The following is a 19,728-nucleotide window of genomic DNA, read 5'->3' as shown; positions in this document are numbered from 1 at the left end:
GTGCCCCCTATCAGTGCTTTCGTGGTTTCACTGATAAATGATGTGGTGGTGGTTATTTCAACTGGAGTTCTTCATCTTCTCTTCGCTGGGTCAGTCTTGCCGTTGTGGAGGTATACTCTGCACAGCGCAAGCGCTGGATTGAGGCGATGACTTGAGCACTTCGATTTTTTGCTTGTTGAAACCAATTCCCTGACAAAGATTATGTGAAAAAGAGTAATAGGATCACAATTTAGGTGGGAACAACGAGGGTATTTCCTTCTCTACCCTTCTGCCTGGAATTAGATTTGACCTGCAGGTCACAATGCAATTCTCTTGTATTTCAAAGGTGTTTTTTATAGCTCATTTAACAGACACTGGGTTACATGATAACTTTATCAGTGAGATTAAACAATGACAGCCAAGCCTTCAGCCTTAAAGAGACAGAGGCCAATATTCACAAAAGGAACTCTCGATGTTAAACATGGAGCGTTCCCTCCATTTCATCCTGCCAGTCAGAGAAGAGTTAAAGGGTGGCTTGCACAAGCTCACAGGATTGCCAGGAGCTGAAAGAAGATTCCAAGGAGTTCCGTGGAAGCTCCTAAGCAAACATTTGGTTCTAGGGCTTCACCAATTTCATCAAAGGCTGCTCTTAGATAATTTCCGCTACTGCTCGGCCCTTATACTAAAGTCTACAAAGTAACTTGCTATCTCAAAGAAAGCTCATCACTCAATAGAACTTTCTGACAACTTCATGAAGGCAAGAATCCTGCTTTTCTTTCTCAGGACTGTATCCCCAGACCTGTCATATTGCCTGCAGTGCTTACTTAGTAAGTTAGTGTTCAGTATCAGAATTGTGAGCTCTACCCCTGCAACTAGCACTATCGGGTGGTATCAAACCCTCATGAGGTTTTAGAGATTTGGCTGTGTGTTAACCCCAGTCATGGCACTAAGCAAAGTTCTGTTTTACTGAGCTTTTCATGACGCTGCTGACTTGGTTAATTCTGGTTGAAGGTGTGCTGCCACGAGCCTCGTGTTGCTTTATGAGTTATCACTAATATAAAGTGGCAATTCTTCATGTCATTCCAGAGGCCTCAGGTAAATTGCTACTGTAAACAGTTTGAGTTGATCAGGGCCCTGCCATTTTATAGCTTTTAGTTCAATCACCAACACTCATTTTTTAACATGTCATATTTGAGCCCTGACCGATTTGGCTCAGTGGGTAGAGCATCGGCCTGCAGACTGAAGGGTCCCAGGTTCGATTCCGGTCAAGGGCATGTACTTTGGTTGCAGGCACATCCCCAGGAAGGGGTGTGCAGGAGGCAGCTGATCAATGTTTCTCTCTCATTGATGTTTCTAACTCTCCATCCCTCTCCCTTCCTCTCTATTAAAAAAAAAAAAAAATCAATAAAATATATTTAAAATGTTATATTTGAGCCCAGCTGGCATGGCTCAGTGGTTGAGCATCAATCTGTTAACCAGGTCACAGTTCGATTCCTGGTCAGGGCACATGCCCAGGTTGCAAGCTCCAATCCCCAGTGTGAGGAGTGCAGGAGGTAGCTGATCAATGATTCTCTCTCATTTCTCTCTCTCTCTCTCTCTCTCTCTCTCTCTCTCTCTCTCTCCCTTCCTCTCTGAAATCAATAACAATATATATATATTTTAAAAATATATTTTATTGATTTTTTTACAGATAGAAAGAGAGAAGGATAGAGAGTTAGAAACATCGATGAGAGAGAATCATTGATCAGCTGCCTCTTGCACACCCCCTACTGGGGATGTGTCTGCAACCAAGGTACATGCCCTTGACTAGAATTGAACCTGAGACCTTTCAGTCCGCAGGCTGACGCTCTATCCACTGAGCCAAACCAGTTTCAGCAACAATATATTTTTAAGTCATGTTTGATTTTATAATATTCAGATAAATGCTCAAACACATATGTACAATATAAACACACACACACACACACACACACACACATATATATATATATATATATATATATATATATACACACACACACACACACACACACACACACAATAGGTACATGATATAGGTATCCTACATGAATGTTTTGCCAAGGATATAGTATCTTATAAAGGAGAAGGAAACTTAGGAACATCTCTTCCCGAAGCTGTACACAAAACGAATTCATTGGGTTGAGAATCTGTCATTAGGAACAAGAAGGTAGAGCATAAAAGTTATGATTACTGCTAAAGCATGACTCTACTGCCAACCCTTTTTAATTCTGCCCTTTCCAGGACTTTATAGACAGAAGGTTCTTAGGCACTGTCAACTATTTGTCTATAATTAATTTCTCAGAGCCTCTCTGATATAAGGATGATATCGTAGTCCCATGTTACAGAGGAAGTGTCCATGCACTTCCTGTTATCATTTGACTAATTGCTTTTTTAAGTGGCTGGGACCTCAGCAAGTTGTCCTCTTTCCCATGGGTCTCAGATGGAGTTACTGGCATTTCTTGAGATTGTAACTTGCCTCAGCTTGCTCAACTCCTCCACCATATGGCCCAGTCAGCAGACCTACTGACTTCAACAAAAATTCAGAATAACTGCTCCCTTGTGACCATTATACTGCTCTGTAGACATTAAATGGGAAAGGCATTCAAGGTATTCCAAATTTAATAAATAAAATGGGGGCCAGCTAAACACCATTGTTGGTGTTTTCGTGCAAGCATATGAATGAAGAGGTCAAGTGAATGGAAATTCTTTTCTTCCTCTTCATGTCTCTACTCCTCCTATTGCTTCTGGAAGGGTACACACGTGGGAATCCCCTATTGTTTGTGGGGTTCTGGGGGCACTGCTGAAATAGGCATTTTCAGAAGCCCCCATGGGAAGAAGAGAGGTGGTAGGAGATTTTATTGGCATGGTTATAATGTCCCATTTCCCCTGAGCCAGTGCTGAAAGAGGGGCAGGAGGTGTTCAATAGAGTCAGAAACAAGGCCAGCATCCATGGTTTCTGTTCCCTGTTACAGACAGGATTCAGGCCAGATTCAAGTCCATTAATCCACGTGTGAAATCCAACATGGTGGTGTGCCACGTGTGCACAGGGACCACCGCCCCTGCAGCAGGAGTCTCAAGAGGGCCTGGGGCCCTGCAGCCAAGAGAAAGAAGAAGGGCTGAACTTTGGGAAGTTTACATATTTAGATTTTTGAGCACTTGCAGCGGCCACGCCCATCCTGGCCAATGACCTGTTTCTAGGTGTGACTGATGGGCAATGTGCCTCCCAAAGATTCCTATATTCTTGCCACAGCAATCCCAGGAGGAAACCTAAGGGGGGCACATGAACATGCCTGCCTGAATAATCAGGATCTGGACCCCAGGACATCACCCTGGGGACAATGTTAAAATAAGTCACTTCTAGAAGTATGAACATAGTTGTATGTCCCTGTCCTTTTGTCTACACATCTATTGAAAAACCAATAAACCTTTCCAGGGGCTACAAAATGAATGGGTATATTGCCAAGTTTTTAGGAGAGTGCTGACTGAGAATTTCAGAGGGAGTGACAGAGGGTGGAAGGAATGGAAGATTCTTGTTCTAGTCCTCACATTATGTAACCAATTGAGCCTCTCTTTACCAGTACCCACTCCCTCCCTTGTCTCTGATATATCCCCCCCCCCCCCCTTTGCCTTTTAAGAGATTGGAAAGCTCCAGAACCAAGTGATTTGGTCTCCAGAGAGACTTAGATACCCTTGGTGCACTTGGAACATGTAAGCCCTGTCCTGCTGATCCGCCTTGCAAAGAGTCCAAGAAGCTGAGAGGTGCCAAGCACCAGGTGTTTTCTTTTCACTCTGGTTTTTGCCCAGCCTGGCATGGCAGGCAGCGGAGTTATTTTGCTTTTATAAGCCATATTATATAACTAAGATCTCGAACAGCGATGCTGAGCCAATTTAGAGGTCATTACAGAGTGGGAGGGAAAGAACAATTAAAAAAAAAATGGAGAGAGACTAGGAAAGAGAGTAAGGAAGGAGAAGGGAGTGGGAAAAGAAAAAAAAAAGAGGGGACAAGTGGAGACTGAGGGAGACCATTTCATTTGTACTACCGGCTCCTATGTTCTTGGTCTCCCGTGACAGGATATGCAACCTGGAAAGTTCTTTAGCCCTCCTTTTAACTGGCGAGGGAGCAGCAGTCTGTGGAGGAGCTCGCTGAGTGCCAGCTGCCTGCAGGCATCACCCCGGGGCCCAGTGGAGTCCCTGCTGGAGACTGCAGCAGCCTGGTGTGGCGCAGTACTCAGTGTTCCTTGTGGAAAACAAACAAGCAAGACATTGTCTCCACTCACCCAGCCTCCGTGCTGACTACAGGAGCTGGTGAGTGAGGAAGCCCCAGTGGGAAGCCTTTTTTCTTCTTTTGAATTTCAGAAGATGATAGCCCACTTCCAAGAAGTTGGATAGACATCAGGAGCAGAAGTCAAAGACAGGTGTTTTGCTTTTATTTTGTTTGGGGGAGGCAGTAAAAGGTATGCTCAATAACTGTGTTCGTATTTGCCAGTGATTTTATCCAGGTTCGCTGTAGGACTTTCACAAGCCACTAGCATACAGGATACTATTTCTTAATAAGCAAAATAAAGAAATAACATATTCCAAACAAATGACAGATTAATCACACTATATAGTTCAAGGCAAGGGGAGGTGAAGAAATAGAGTCCAAATTTAATATGACGTATACCTTTTTTATATTTGGAGGCGCTCAGGAGAGCCACTGCTCAACCAAGAGCTGATTTCCAGCTGCCAGCACAAAAGTAAAAGTACTCTGTTGCTAGGGCACGTTGCTAGGGAACAGAGACGCCGGTGCTGGTAGGCAGGCTGATAGCTTTCTAGGGGTTTCATATGAGGCATAGCACCACCATCGGGAAGAAATGTCTCACCAGGACGCGAAAGAATGTCCTAAAGTTATTTGGAGGAGTTTTTAGTTTTAGGGAAGGGTCACCTGGCCCAAACGTAAAGTCTCAAATATCCCTCACAAACTCAGTAGTTATAGCCTTAAATGTCCCCTTGCCATAGCTGCTTCTCCATGTGTTCTTATAGATAAGACCCCAGTGGAGCCACCGATTGGCTGCTGACTGCTTATCAATGACAGCAGATGTCGAATGGTGACATCATGACATGACTTACCTCATTCTTACATAACAGCGATGTGGGATAAATGACATCCTGACACAACTCACTTCACACTTCTATCAAAGCAACCCTGGGTTCTTTGTTCCCTAGCAATGTGCTCTAGCAACAGAGGACTTTCACTTTTTGACGCTGGCAGCTGGAAATCAGCTCTCGGTTGGACACTGTTGCTGAGTGCCTCCTGGTATAAAAAATATGGATCCAGAAAAGAAAAAATCATTTGATGTGAACCCCAGGTAGAAATTTATCTGCTGAGATGAACTCTTCATGGTCAACCGAAGGCCCATTTACTGACATGGACTCTGCATACAGGGCAGAGTTTCAGACTGAAACCCTCCCACTTCCCGCTAGTCTGAGTCAACCACTGCAGGGAAGCCCTAGTTTTGTCTTTTGACCAACGGACGGAGACCTGCCCCATCCAATCAGAACTGCACAGCTATATTTCATTTGCATAGAAAGCGACCAATCAGAACTACTCCACAACAACCAACCAGATTGGCATGATTCTGACCAATCAGAACCGGACGAACTTTGAAACTATATTTGCATAACATTGGACCAATAGGAAACTTGGGTGGGAGGGAACTTCCTCTGTGAGAGGGGGCATCCTGTTTGTTTCAGTAGAGTTCGTTTTTGGTGTTTAGGGTAAGCTTCACCCGATAGGGTCTCCCTTTTCTGTACTCGTTACTGGAGTAACAGAGTCCATTCTTTTGTTTTAACTTTTTTTTTGTTGTTTTTTTTTTGTGGCGTGGCCTCAGCTTTATTCTAGAACCCGGGTTCTTGCTGCCTGCGCTTTTGCCTCCGTCTCAGATTTTTACTTCAGGGAAGGGAAGCCGTCTTTACCTCAGGGAGGCTGTTTCTACCTCAGAAAAGCCGTTCTTTGTTCCTCGCTCAGGGAAACTTTTTTTGTTGTCTTTTTTTTTTTTTTTTTTTTTTTTTTAACATATATATATATTTCTATTGATTTCAGAGAGGAAGTGAGAGGAAGAGAGAGAAAAATCAATGACGAGACTCATCGATCGGCTGCCTCCTGCACTCCCCACACTGGGCATCGAGTGGGCAACCTGGGCATGTGCCCTTGGCCGGAGTCGAACCCGGGACTCGGACTCTTCAGTCCACAGGCTGACACTCTATCCACTGAGCCAAACTGGCTAGGGCTGTTTGGTTTTGGTTTTGGTTTTCTTTTTTTTCTTTTTTACCTCAGGCAAGCTTTCTTTCTTTCTTTCTTTCTTTTTTTTTTTTTTTAAACCCAGAAAAGCCTCTTTTTTCTTCCTTGTTCAGGGAAGTGATTTCTTTCTATCTCACTCGGTGCAGCTTCTTAGCACCTTGGTTTTCTCTCTTTGCAAAGTGGAATCTTCCCGTCGGTATTTTTTTTAACTAGAACTGACTCTCTTCGGGAGTGGGCCCTGGAGAAAACAGAGGAAGATCTCGAAAGGAGTATGTCATTCCCTTTCTGACCTGAAAAGACTTAAATGGAAGGGCATGGGTGGATCGCATTCTGAAATAACCAGATAGATTAAGCAGGAAAACAAACAGCTTGAGTTATGGCTCTCAGCTTCCCGGGCTTCCCACTTCTGAGTCGTAGGAGCTAGAATGCAACCCTGGGCATCTTCAAGATAAAAGGCGGGGGATAGAGGTGCAAATAACGAAAGGAATATGGAAGCCAAGTATGTTGTCCCTCAAAAAAATGCTTTCTAGATCTGGCCCTGAAGAGCAAGCCTCCCATCTGCTTAAAGTATTCCTTGGACATTCTGAGTTTTGCTTTCCAAAAATCAGAGGACTTATTTGTATGCTATTTGCTTTTCATTGGTGGGGAGCCATTAGACTGAGCTAGAACTACCTTTCACACACACACCCCCCACCACCACTACCACACACACACTTTCTCCTCAACATTACAACCATGGAAGAGATGGTCCTCTAATATTCCAAACCAACCGAAGAGTTTTGTGTTCCTGGTGCCACCATCACATTCCTACTTCAAGTCACTATCATCTCTCACTTCTGCTTTAGCCTTGCAAATGGTCTTTCTCCTTCCACTCTAGGCTCTAAATAATGTATTCCCAGCAGCAAGGAAAGTAGTCTTTTAAAATCCTAAATCACGTTGTGATCCATCTCTTCTAAAACTTGAAATATTTGTACATTTTTTTTTTTTTATTGATTTCAGAGAGGGGAAGGGAGAGGGAGAGAGAGAAACATCAGTGATGAGAGAGAATCATTGATCGGCTGCAACCCAGGCATGTGACCTTGTCTGGAATCGGACCTGGGACCCTTCAGTCCGCAGGCCTACGCTCTATCCACTGAGCCAAACCAGCTAGGGCTCCCCTCCCATTATTATGACATGAATCAAAGAAGTGCTCTAAGCACTTTCATCATGCAAATCATTTGAGTGGACACAAAGTCCCTCACTCTTGGAAAACAGACTTTAGGGAAGGCAGGCAAAGCTTCATGAATCTACACAGGGAAATATTGCCAGCCAGCCCAGACCAGTGAGGCCCAGGAAGGGCATTCAGGAGATCCGGTGGAGACACGGTAACATTTTAAAGTATTATAGCTCCATGCAGGCATTGGACTTAATGAGACTCAGAAATGGCGCTGGCCTTTGGCACTCAGGTTGTTTAGTGATTTGTTCATATGTTTGTACTGCTTTATTTACTCCTAGGAGTTAACCTATAAAGATGGTGACATGATCCTTTCAAATTTCATTTAAAATTTGACTTTCTCCCACCTCCTTTAGACCATGTCTATATGGAAGGTAACTTTTGGCTCCCCACCATAAAAGGGAAAATAAACACTAGACTTAAAAACAGAAGGCCTGGGCTTGGACACTGATTCAGTCAGTTATAGCTTAGAAAGATGTTCCAAACCTTCCTGGCATGTTGAAATCAACTGGCAGTCTCTCAGATAATGTTAGAGGAAGTGAAAATTGGGAATCCTTTTGGGAGGGCAATTTGCAAATCATTATTTGCCAAGCACATATCCCTTTGACCCAGCAAGCCTTCTTCTAGGAATGGATATGCTTGCATATGTGCATAAAAACACGTACAGGAAAGACCATTGCCGCATTGTTTATATTAGCAAACTATTGGAACCAATGGGTTAGATAAGTATGGCTTTTTCATATGACTTATGCAGCTGCTAAGAACAATGAAGGAGATCTATGTGTACTGATAGAGAAATTGGAATTAAGTTAAAAAAGCAAGGTGCAGAAGAGCATATTGTATTTTACTGTCTCTGTGTGTGTGTGTGTGTGTGTGTGTGTGTGTAAGAACACACACTCAGAGACACACATTCTTATCTGGTTGTATTCATAGACTATTCTTGGAAAGGTTTATAAGTACTGGTCATGACTTGCTCAAGACAAGACTAGAAGACATTGTGATGTTTTCTCTACAGTTTAGTGTTGTTGTTTTTTAATCATGCATTTATGATATTTCTAAAAAACAAACATCTACACTTTTTAGCACCTTGGCACTACATCTATGAGTCCGTGAAGTAGAAATGTCTAATCCCATTACCTTTGGGCAAATCACTTAATCTTGCTGAGATTTTTCATCACCTATAACACGATTATAAAGATGTACAGCCCTCAGGACTAAGTAAGGCCACTATGTGGACGTGCCGAAGCACATGAGTAGGGAGCGCAGAAGATGTCTAACAAATGCTTTTTAGTGTCCCTTTCTGTCGCCCGACCATAGGTAGCAATATCTGCACGTCATCCTTCATGGCTTGGGTTTTCTTTCTTAGGCCAGGAAAGTTGCTGTGCATGCCACAGCTATTTAAATCAACTGACCTTTCCTGCTAAGGCCACCTCTATCTTAGGGGAGGGGGGGTGACTAAGGTTGCTGATGACATGTGTTGGGAGGTGGGGCAGGGGTGGGGCTGTGCCTTCGTCAGATCCATGTGACCTACTGGCTCTTAGCTCTGCAAATTTTTCTTGATAGAGACGCCTGCCAGCCTGGCTGTAATTCCAGAGGAGATAGAAATAGCAGAGCTAATGGCTCCAACTCCCGTCCTCCCTTTGGCCCGAAGTCCTTCTCCACAGATGCCGGAGTTTTAATTTCTTTCATTGCCTTGGCTACCTCAAGCCCCGTCCTGGGGTGATGGAACTTTGTCAGAGCATCAGGATTGCGCTGGCATGCTTTCCAGAGGCCGTGGCCTAGAGAAGCACATGAGAACATTTCATTATCTCCTTAGGAGGCACGGTCAGAATGTCATTGTCCCTCCTGTTTCCTTCAAGCCAAGTGACCCCACCAAAGGAAGTCATGTGATTGAACCCCTCACCACCATCTCCATCAACTCTCCTTGCCCCCAACCCCATCATATAATCTAAAGAAAAGCACTGTGCTTGCTAACTCCAGAGAGTAAACCCACCCCACACACACTGCTACAGCAAACCCCTGGAGTTAAGCTGAACTTGCTCAAGCATGAACGCCTGAAATAGTTTCCACAAATGCTGCTAATGTGTAAGAAACAACTTATATAATGCAGAGTTCCTTTTAGCCTCATAGTTTACATTTCTAAAAGGTTTTTTGCAAAGTGTTCATTTTATGTATCCACGAGGCTGGGCCATGGTGCCCAGATACTTGATCAAACATGATTCTGGATGCTCCTGTGAAGATGTTTTTGGATGAGATTAACATTGACATTGGTGGATTTGGAGTAAAGCAATTTACCCTTAATAATGGAGCTTGACTTCGTCCAGTCTGTTGAAGACCTTAAAGAAACAGATGGACTTCCCTTGAGCAAGGCTCAAATTGTAGTTCTTCCTGAATCTCCAGCCGCTGGCCTACCCTATCTGGGCTCACCCAGCTTCCACAATCACGTGAGTCAATTCTCTAAAATAAAAGTCTCTTTCTTTCTATATATTTACATCTATTTATATGACTTATATTTACAATTTTTCCTGTGAGCAAACAAAACCTAATTGGTTTTTATCAACATCTGCTGAGAGTCTAAACAAAGAAAAACATGCACTGGAAGCAGTGAAATATATTAAATGTTAAAATCAAACGATGGAATTATGGTTGATTTTCATAACATACATGTTTAATAATGAGAATGCATTTTATAATGAAAATATTTAAAATTAATTTCTCAACAAGGAGGTTTATGTGATGACAAAATAGAATTTTTAAAGAAAAACGAACTTCAAAGTGCAAACAATGGTGTTCTTGCTATAGAAACTCAAATAGCCCAGGCCTCTCTTTCAACCTGCTGCTGCTACTAAGCCCCTCTCTCTCGGAGTCTTGCCATTGCTCAGGTATTCCCTGAGAGGAGGGCTGCTTGTCTTCCCAAATTCAGATGTGATCAGCAGTCGGAGGGCCTGCCAGCTGCACACCAAGCACCAGCTGCGTGCACTCAATCACAGCTAGTTTTCATTTGATTCTCAGGACTCTTACATGAGAGGTAGGTTACTGTCCCTTAACTGATGCCGATCTAAGGCTTCAAGTAAGGTGACCAGACGTGCTGCTTTTGGCGGGACAATCCCGATTTTTAACAATTTGTCCCGCATCCCGCGGCATTTAAAAAAAGTCCTGACCAAAAATCGGGACTGTTTTAAAACGCTGCGGGACAAATTGTTAAAAATCGGGACGTCTGCCAAAACCGGTTTGGCTCAGAGGATAGAGCGTCGGCTTGGGGACTGAGGGGACCTGGGTTCGATTCCGGTCAAGGGCACGTACCTTGGTTGCGGGCATATCCCCAGTGGGGGGTGTGCAAGAGGCAGCTGATCGATGACTCTCTCTCATCGATGTTTCTAACTCTCTATCTCTCTCCCTTCCTCTCTGTACAAAATCAATAAAATATATTAAAAAAAAAAATCAGGACGTCTGGTCACCGTATAAGAGGTAATGTACCTGTATGTCACTGACTTGCAATTTTTTGATTTTTCAACTTTATGATGTTGCAAAGCGATGCGTGTTCATTAGTACCTGCACTTTGAATTTTGAATTGTGATCTTTTCCTGGGCTAGTGATAGTCAGTGCCATCCTGTGTTATAATGCTGGGTAGCAGCAACCAGCTGCCGCTCCCGTGAGCTACGTGATCATAAGAGTAAACAACCCATATTGTGTTGCTGTGCTTTCAGTTTTTGTTTGGATATTGTGTTTTGTGTTTTTGCATTCCATCATGTTTATAATATGCCATCTATGTCTCCTACTTCCTGGCGATAAGAAGAAGAGGAAGGCAAATATTATTTTTGCTTAAGTGCACACAGCAAGTTAAGAGACAGAGCCAGCATTTGAACCCTGGTCTCCTAACTGCAGCCCCCTAGCTCTTGCCTCCATCCTGGCTATCTTTCCTGAGATCCCAGGAGGTGTGGGAGAGGGCAACACCAAGAGTCTGGTTCATTCTAGATCAGCTTTTATATCGAGGAAGTGGGATGTGAAGCAATGCTTATGAACAATTTTTAAAAAATATATATTTTATTGATTTTTTTTACAGAAAGGAAGGGAGAGAGATAGTTAGAATCATCGATGTGAGAGAAATATCAATTACCGTAGCTGCCTCCTGCACACCCCCCATTGGGGATGTGCCCACAACCAAGGTACATGCCCTTGACCGGAATCGAACCCAGGACCTTTCAGTCCGCAGGCTGACGCTCTATCCACTGAGCCAAATTGGTTTCGGCACAAAATTTTTTTCCATACCATTTCCTGAGGCTTATCACCCCCACCTCACCAAGTCTCCATGGATCCCACCTTCATTATAACTTCCTGCTCTAAACTACCAGACAGGAAGACAAGGCCAGACCTTCCTAGAATACAGCAAAGGCTGTAAGCCCCGACACTCTTTAGCTGCCACCTCCACCCCTTCCTATCCTCCAGGGCGGGCATCTCATCCCTTTATTCTTCTGCTTTTTTTTTTTTTCACACCAAGGAACCATCCTCTTGCCTGCCTCCGTCAGAGCAGGAGTGAGGTGAGGACATTCTGTTGACATTGAAGGGTGGTGGCAGGCAGGTGAGATAGCTTGGGAGATTTGAGAAAAAACTGCTGAATGGACCAAGGGAATGAAGAGTAGTGGTTAAAAGCACAGACTCTCTGGAGCCAGATTACGTGGGTGCAGATCCAAGCTCTGCTCTTTTACTGTTTCTGTGTGGCCCCAAGTCAGTGGCTTCGCCTGTTAGATTATCTACCTTGTAGGGTTGATGTAAAATGAAATGAATTATGCACGTGAATGTGAAGTTCCTGGTCTATGCGCTGCTCTGCATTTGCTTTTATGATCCCAGCTGTGTGACTTGGGCAATTCACTTCCCTTCTCTGAACTTCAGCTTTCTCATTTATAAAGTACAAGGTTTGGAATAGGTAACCCACATTTCTTTCTCATTTCCAAGTTCTAGATTTCTGACCTCTACTTAATTATTGGAAAATACTCGCAAGTTTCTGTCAAGAGCTGGCTCTATGTAGTGTCATTTAAATGATCCCTTGTCACTCAGTTTCTACTCTTCTAATTTTATGCCTTTGGACATCACATATGTTTTGATTTTTAAGATTGTCTAGTTCAAGTTCAAATTCTCTGAAAGGTCCTAACAGCAAAAAAGATGGAGGGATCCTAACAGCAAAACAGGGACAGCCAGGCACCCTGGGAAATGGGCTGGCAGAAGGACATGACTGTAACCTGCAACAATCTAAAATTCCTACCCACTTTGCCCCTTCAGCCCTACAGTTACTTTCTACTTCGTTTGCCTAGACCAGTGGTCGGCAAACTCATTGGTCAACAGAGCCAAATATCAACAGTACAACAATTGAAATTTCTTTTGAGAGCCACATTTTTTAAGCTTAAACTTCTTCTAATGCCACTTCTTCAAAATAGACTCGCCCAGGCCGTGGTATTTTGTGGAAGAGCCACACTCAAGGGGCCAAAGAACCGCATGTGGCTCGCAAGCCGCAATTTGCTGACCATGGTCCCAGACAGACCCACCTTCCACCCTTCCTCAACGCCACAGTATTGTTAAGTTACCACCTTATTTGTCCCTTCCTTTCACTGCCAGACTTTAGGAACCGATGGTCCAAGACCCCAGCTACCTACACTGCCGGGCCACCTGACCACATCCCCATTCTCCCTGGTCTCTGAGGAGTTCCACCCAGTTAAGTCCTTCTCAATATGCTCCATCCTCCCCTTTAGTGTCAGTGGCTGCCACTCTTGCATCTCCTTCAGTCCCCTTTTGACTTTGAAACAGCCTCTGACTCCAGTCTAGCTGACCTTTGGCCAACCCCAGGCCTAAGGAGTGATCAGGCTCCGGAGTCTCATTAGGAGAGATTTGGCCCATCTGACAAGTCCAAGATTGGCTTTGGAGATATCACCTGCAGAGAGTTGAGACATCAATAGTCCATTTCCAGAGTGTGTAGCATTCTTTCCCCTTCTCCTAATCTCCTCTTCCAAACCCCACACTCTCGCCCCCTCAAAAAAATATCCCCTTCGCTTGCTTGTTTTTGAAACAAATGTTTAGGGAGCTGCCCAGGCAGGTTCAAAACACAGCTGCCAGAGCCCCACTTCTCCCCCTGCTGCACGTGCACTTGCTGCTGCTATAAGTGGAATGGGATCTATAGCCCCCAGCAAGGAATCAAATTACAGATACTCAACCCTGCCCTGTGTTTTTGCTTAAGGGAGATTTTAAGCCCCCGTGAATTTCCTGGCTCCATTCTGCCTTTCTCTGTGTCTTTGAGGGCTTTCTGATGGCCAGGGCTAGGCTGATACATGCCCTTGCCCTGGTGGTCCCAGGGGAACTTGGAGTAGAGCAGCAATTCTTTATATTTTCAAAGCCAGGATAGGCTCAGACCTTCCAGGCAGCTCTATTCTTTCCCAAGGATGATGTGCTCGTTAAACTGCCTTTGTCAGCATGGACATGACTGTGGGCTTAACCCCTAAGAGGTTTATTTTTCTCACATAAGAAATCAGAGGTAGCCACCAGGGCTACACAGCAGTGTCAGGGTGTACCAAACACCTTAAAAGCTTGTGCTTCATCTTTAGTAAGTGGCTCTTCTTGTGGTCTAAAGATGGCATCTCCCAGCATTTTATCTATGCTCTAGGCAAGAAAAAAGGATGAATGGTAAAGGGCAAAAGGCCAAAGTGGCACTTATTCAGCTGCAGTGTCTCCTTTATTTTTATTTAGTTTATTTTTTAAAATATATTTTATTGATTTTTTACAGAGAGGAAGGGAGAGAGATAGAGAGCTAGAAACGTTGATGAGAGAGAAACATCGACCAGCTGCCTCTTGCACACCCCCTACCGGGGATGTGCCCGCAACCAATGTACATCCCCTTGACCGGAATTGAACCGGGGACCTTTCAGTCTGTAGACTGACGCTCTACCACTGAGCCAAACCGGTTTCAGCTGCAGTGTCTCCTTTAACAAGCTTTCCTGCAAACATCCTCTGCTAGCATCGTATTAGCCAGCACCATGTCACCTGGATGTGTCTATATGCAAATGAATTGTGAGAATTTTAACTGAGAGACTTTAACACCTAACATCAAGACAGGGCTGTCTCTCTCTTAGTTATTTATTTGTTTATTTATTTATTTATTTATTTATTTATTTTCCTCACCCAAGGATATTTTTCCCATTGATTTTTACCTGGAGTGGAAGGTAGAGGGAGCAACAGAGAGAAACACTGATGTGAGAGAGACACACTGATTGGTTGCCTCCCTCATGCAACCAAGGTACGTGCCCTTGACCAGTATTGAACCCCAGAGGACCCCTCAGTCTGTAGGCCAATCCACTAAGCCCAACCAGCTAGGGCAAGTCAAGGCGACATAGATATATTGTAGCTAAGTAGCCCTGTCTGCCATAACTGGAACTCCTCCCATAGCACCCCCTACCAAGTTCACATTTCCAAATCCCAGCTCTACCACTGTAGATCATCTATGCTCTGTCTATACTTGGACAGTACGGCAGAGTAGTTAAGTCTAGACTCCAGAGTCAGAAACATGTGTTCAAATCTCTATTCCAAATTCACCAGCTTTCTGGGTTTGGTCCAGTCACTCAGGGCCTGTTTTCACACCTATAAAGTAGGGGTAGTAATTGTTTCTACTTCTAGGGCTGTGGTCATGATTAAATGATTTAATAAACATGGCCCATGGTACATAAAAGAACTCAGTAAGTGTTCCCTGTTACTATTTGATTGTTATACAGATCATACTAAAATATATTCAAACACATCATTTAAATTAAGATTGTGAGCCCACTGAACAACGATGCTGCTTTCTCCACTGCTTTAAGTATAAAAGCAATCATTTTAAATAAACACGTGATCCATAAATTGCAAAAATTTAAAACATTGCAGAGAAGGCTAAAGGCCCCTTTGACAACCTCATTCCTTCATCATCTCTTTTCCCATCACTTTTGTTTTTCCTTCAAGCCTTTTTCTGTACATTTCATGTATGAACTCATTGAAAATAATGAAGTTTCTGTGTGTTTTTTTTTTTAAATTATACTCGCTTGTCAAAATTTACACTTGTATTATATTGTATGGATCATCTTTCAACTTTCTTCCCCCGACTCCTTCGCCCCCAATTCAATAACATATCTAGGCAATCTATTCTTTGATTAAATGTGGCCTTCCCAAGCTGTCCTTTATTTTCTTTTTCCATATTGCTTTCTGGTATTTCCTAATATGGATTTATAATACCATATTTATTTAGATAATCCTCTATTCATCAACTCATAGATAATTTCCAATGTAGGCTATTGCAAAACAGTGATGCAGTGGTTATTCTTATACAGATACCTCTTTTGTGCCTGTAGTTACCATAAAGTGCGGTTTCTGGGTTTTAGCATGCGAACATTTTAAATCTTTAAAAATATTGCCAAGTAACCCTCTACTCCCCCTCAGAGATAGCTGTATTTAAGAATGTGGTGGGGGCGGGGTGTGGGATTTTTGTATTTTTGTTTGTTTGTTTGTTATTAATCTTTAATTCAGATCTATCTTTGGGCCTAGTCCAGTCTAAGCTAAAAAAATGTTAAGTTGCACACTCCACCAAGATTTATGCAGGGAATTTGCTATATCCCGAGGCCTCCATAGACTGTTTTCTGCATTAGAAAATTCTTTCTGTTGAGTCTAATTAGGTTCTCTCTCTACTGTTACACTTTGATCCTTTTCTACCCCTAAGAGCTGGGGAGAACAAGCCTAATTCCTGTTCACAAGATGTACCCAGCCTGCATCAGACTCAGAATTCCTGCTTCCTCCCCCACTGTGCCCATTAAATATTTTTGAGGGTGTTTGTGAAGATAAATGAGATTATCTTTGTGAATGTAATATGAGTTTTTTTCAAGGTTGGAATGCAAGTATGCCAACAGTATGTTCTAAATTTCTTAGGACAGATTAGTTTTCTATCTGATGAACTTTTATTTTGTGTTAACATTTTGAATATCTGAAATATTCGCATGGCTTAAAACTTCAAAAGTACACACTGAGAAGTCTTGCTCTCACCCATTTCCCTTATCCTTTTAGCTCCTGACGCCTCTATTAATGCTCCCAAGGAACCACTTTAATGAATTTCTTGAGTATCACTCAGTGATTTCTTTATTCCAGTACTTGCATATGTAAAAATTCTTGTGGTCTTTCACCATGTGGTCCTCTCCCCCACTGATCCTCACTTCTTTTAATTCACATTATATCTTGAAGGTATGTGCATATGAGAACAGAGTGCTTCCCAATGATCACTTTTGATTCTCTTATGGAAAAGTACTTTAAAGCAAATCCCTGGCAGCATGTTTTCATATACATTTTTTGCATGCTTGAGAAATATTTATTATTTTTAATAAACATATAGGAACTCTGATATAAAAATATATACCATAACTCATTATAACATTCCTTCACTGATGGATACTTAAGTTGTTGACATAGCCTAATTATGTTCATAAAAAGGAATTGCTGTATACTAATATATAGATATAGATATAGATATAGATATAGATATAGATATATAGATATAAAATATATGTATACATACACACATACATGCTTATACACATAAGTGGCATACTATTTTTACTATTTATAAACTTTATAAAAATAAATTCACTAGTTAAAAAAGGAAATCCTTTATCAGACCATAGTTTCAATTTGGAGTTCATAAAATATAATCACTGCAGGACCTGAGCAGTAACATGGAGAGGGCAGCTCTTCTCAAGTTGCTATAGGAGCTTTGACTTTCAGTACCTGCCTTTATTAATAATGTTCTTCTCACCTTTTCATGATTAAGAAAGCAATTGATTTCCTGAATCCTGTCTTTTCTCTTTTCTTTGCAAGATCTTTCTCAACTTACCCAGAATTCCATCCAGTGTTTCTCAGATTCAGCTGTATTGACAGTGTTTCTCACTCAGTCTCAGCTATGTATATCCATATTGGGCTGGAAACCTTTTTTGCTTTAGGGCTGTACTGTGCATTGTAGGATGTGTAGCATCATCCCTGGTCTCTACTCACTAGATGCCAGTAGTTCTCCCCACTTGCACTCTCATTCTGATAATCAGCAATGTCTACAGGCATTGCCAAATGTCCCCTGGGAAATCTGCCTGCCTTGAGAATTATTGCTTCTGCCTTTGAGCAAAAGGAGGAAAAAGAGATAAGATGGCAAGTAGAAAACATAGTAACATTTCATGGTCTACTAGCTATTGTAATATCCAAACAAGAAGAACAATTATACTAAACTAGAGGCTTGGCACACAAAATTTGTGTGTGGGTACAGTCCCTAGCCTTGGCCTGCGATCAGGGCCATCTTCCCCAGCTAGCGCCCCCCCCCTACCCGCTTACCTACTCCCCCAAGAGGTTCCTATATATACTTGCTAAGCAAAACTAGTTTTTCTCATCCTCTGCCCCAATAGTGTTTTTACAACTCTACCTGGCATGGTGAAGTGAGGATTTATGTCCCCCTTTAATCCGTCTCCTCCATTTGTTGGTGAACATCTTAAAGGCATGAACCTATATATATATATATATATATATATATATATATATATCCCTATAATCCCTAGTATTTGTTATCTTACTTGGCTCATGCGGGTGCCAAATAAATCTCAGTTTAATTTGAAGTTTAATTTGAATTGGTTATATAATTGAACCCTTTCCTCTCAAACCTTCTGACAGCTTGAGAAATATTTATTGCTTATTTCTTTTAGAGCTTATACCTTTGGAATATTATTTCTATGTCCAGAGAAAAACATTACTGTGTTACATTCAGTGAATGTAAAGATGACTTCACTACTACCATCACTTTTTTTTTTTAATCCTCACCCAAGGATATGCTTATTGAATTTAGAAAGAGGAGAATTGGTTGCCTTCTATACTTGCCCCAATCCAAGATCGAACCTGTAAACTTTCGGAATCCATGATGATGCTCCAACCAACTGAGCCATACCAGCCAGGACTCATTGCCACGCTTAATAAATGCTTGTCATGTGCCAGACATTTTATACATAATGTCAACTGATATTTTATAATTATGGCTCAAAGTAGGCATTCTTATACCCATTTTTCAGATGAGTCAGAAAGCTGAAGCTCAGGGAGTTTGAGAAACTTACACAAGGTAACTCAGCTAATAAGTGGCAAACTAGAACACAAACTCAGATCTCTGATTTCTAAATACCTGCTTTTTCCATTGTGTCATTTCACTTCATGATAGAGAACAGTTTCTGGGGAAGTTCCAATGTGGAGTAAAAGCTTTGGTTAAAGACATTCCTATTTTCTTTCCTAGCAGGACATTTAAAACCTTGGTAGTCTCTAAGATTCCTTCTCCATGGGAGGGAATCCATTATCTATTAAGAGTTGGAAGGACATGAGTCTCCTGCCCAGAGAATGTTTGTTCTTAAGTAACATGGGGGTCCACTGGAAAGATCATCTGGGGCAGTAAGAACCTTGTAGCATGTTTCAATCTCTTTCCCTCCTGTCCTGAAGGTCATGGTTCTGGCATTGTGCAAGGAACAGTTTGGAAGGGAGCATCTGAGGCAAAGTCCGTAGAAGTTAGGGTGGGGCAGTCCCTGAGAATGTCAAAACTCTAAGCCTTTTTCATGCTTACTACTCAGTGATCTCTTGAGCAATTCTTTTTGTAGTTGAGTGTGTGTGTGTGTGTGTGTGTGTGTGTGTTTCACTCCTCTGCTCCTGGTCTGTCTTGAATAAGGTAACTATGTAATTTGTTCAAATGGGCTACCAGAATATCAGAGCTCTTCTGGGAAAACAAGGATGCATGGTTTCACTATTTTGGAAGTCCCATTTCCAAAACATTTCAGAAACCCAGAGGCAAATGTTTCTGACACCCTCAAGCACAAAGACCACATCTGCACAGGCTGGCTGGAAAATCTCATAAGACGGTAAAAATGGATGGGGCCTTTTCAAAACTGCATGACCTTGGATAAGCCACTCAACATCACTGAAATCAGTTTTCTCATATATATAACGGGCACAGTGGTGTTTCTCAAGGGGTTTACATAGAATAAATATCATATGTACTATCCATGGTACATAGTAGTCCATTTCTCAGCTGGGTTGGGGGGCCCTGATGGCTGGTTGGAGTGGTGGGGACCACTGGATATTTGGTCCAAGTTCAAGGGAATGCTGGAAATCCTGAGAAATGATCTGAATTTCAGGTTCCTGTCATTTGAAGATTCTTAGTTGATGA

General features: G+C 42.4%; 1 long non-coding RNA gene across 1 annotated transcript in view; it reads left to right on the top strand.

Annotated features, from left to right (window-relative positions):
- Positions 1-7,575: 7,575 nt before the first annotated feature.
- Positions 7,576-19,728, top strand: part of LOC311612272 — a 153,564-nt gene continuing 141,411 nt past the window's right edge. Inside the window, exon 1 of the long non-coding RNA XR_014793266.1 lies at positions 7,576-7,644. This is a non-coding gene — a long non-coding RNA (uncharacterized lncRNA). The remainder of the gene's footprint in view (positions 7,645-19,728) is intronic.

Source organism: Pipistrellus hanaki (genome assembly GCF_964339955.1).
Source record: "Pipistrellus hanaki genome assembly, chromosome: 18".
Taxonomy (NCBI): Eukaryota; Metazoa; Chordata; class Mammalia; order Chiroptera; family Vespertilionidae; genus Pipistrellus; species Pipistrellus hanaki.
Note: the sequence above shows the minus strand (reverse complement) of the source record. Positions and strands in the feature narration are given on the sequence as shown.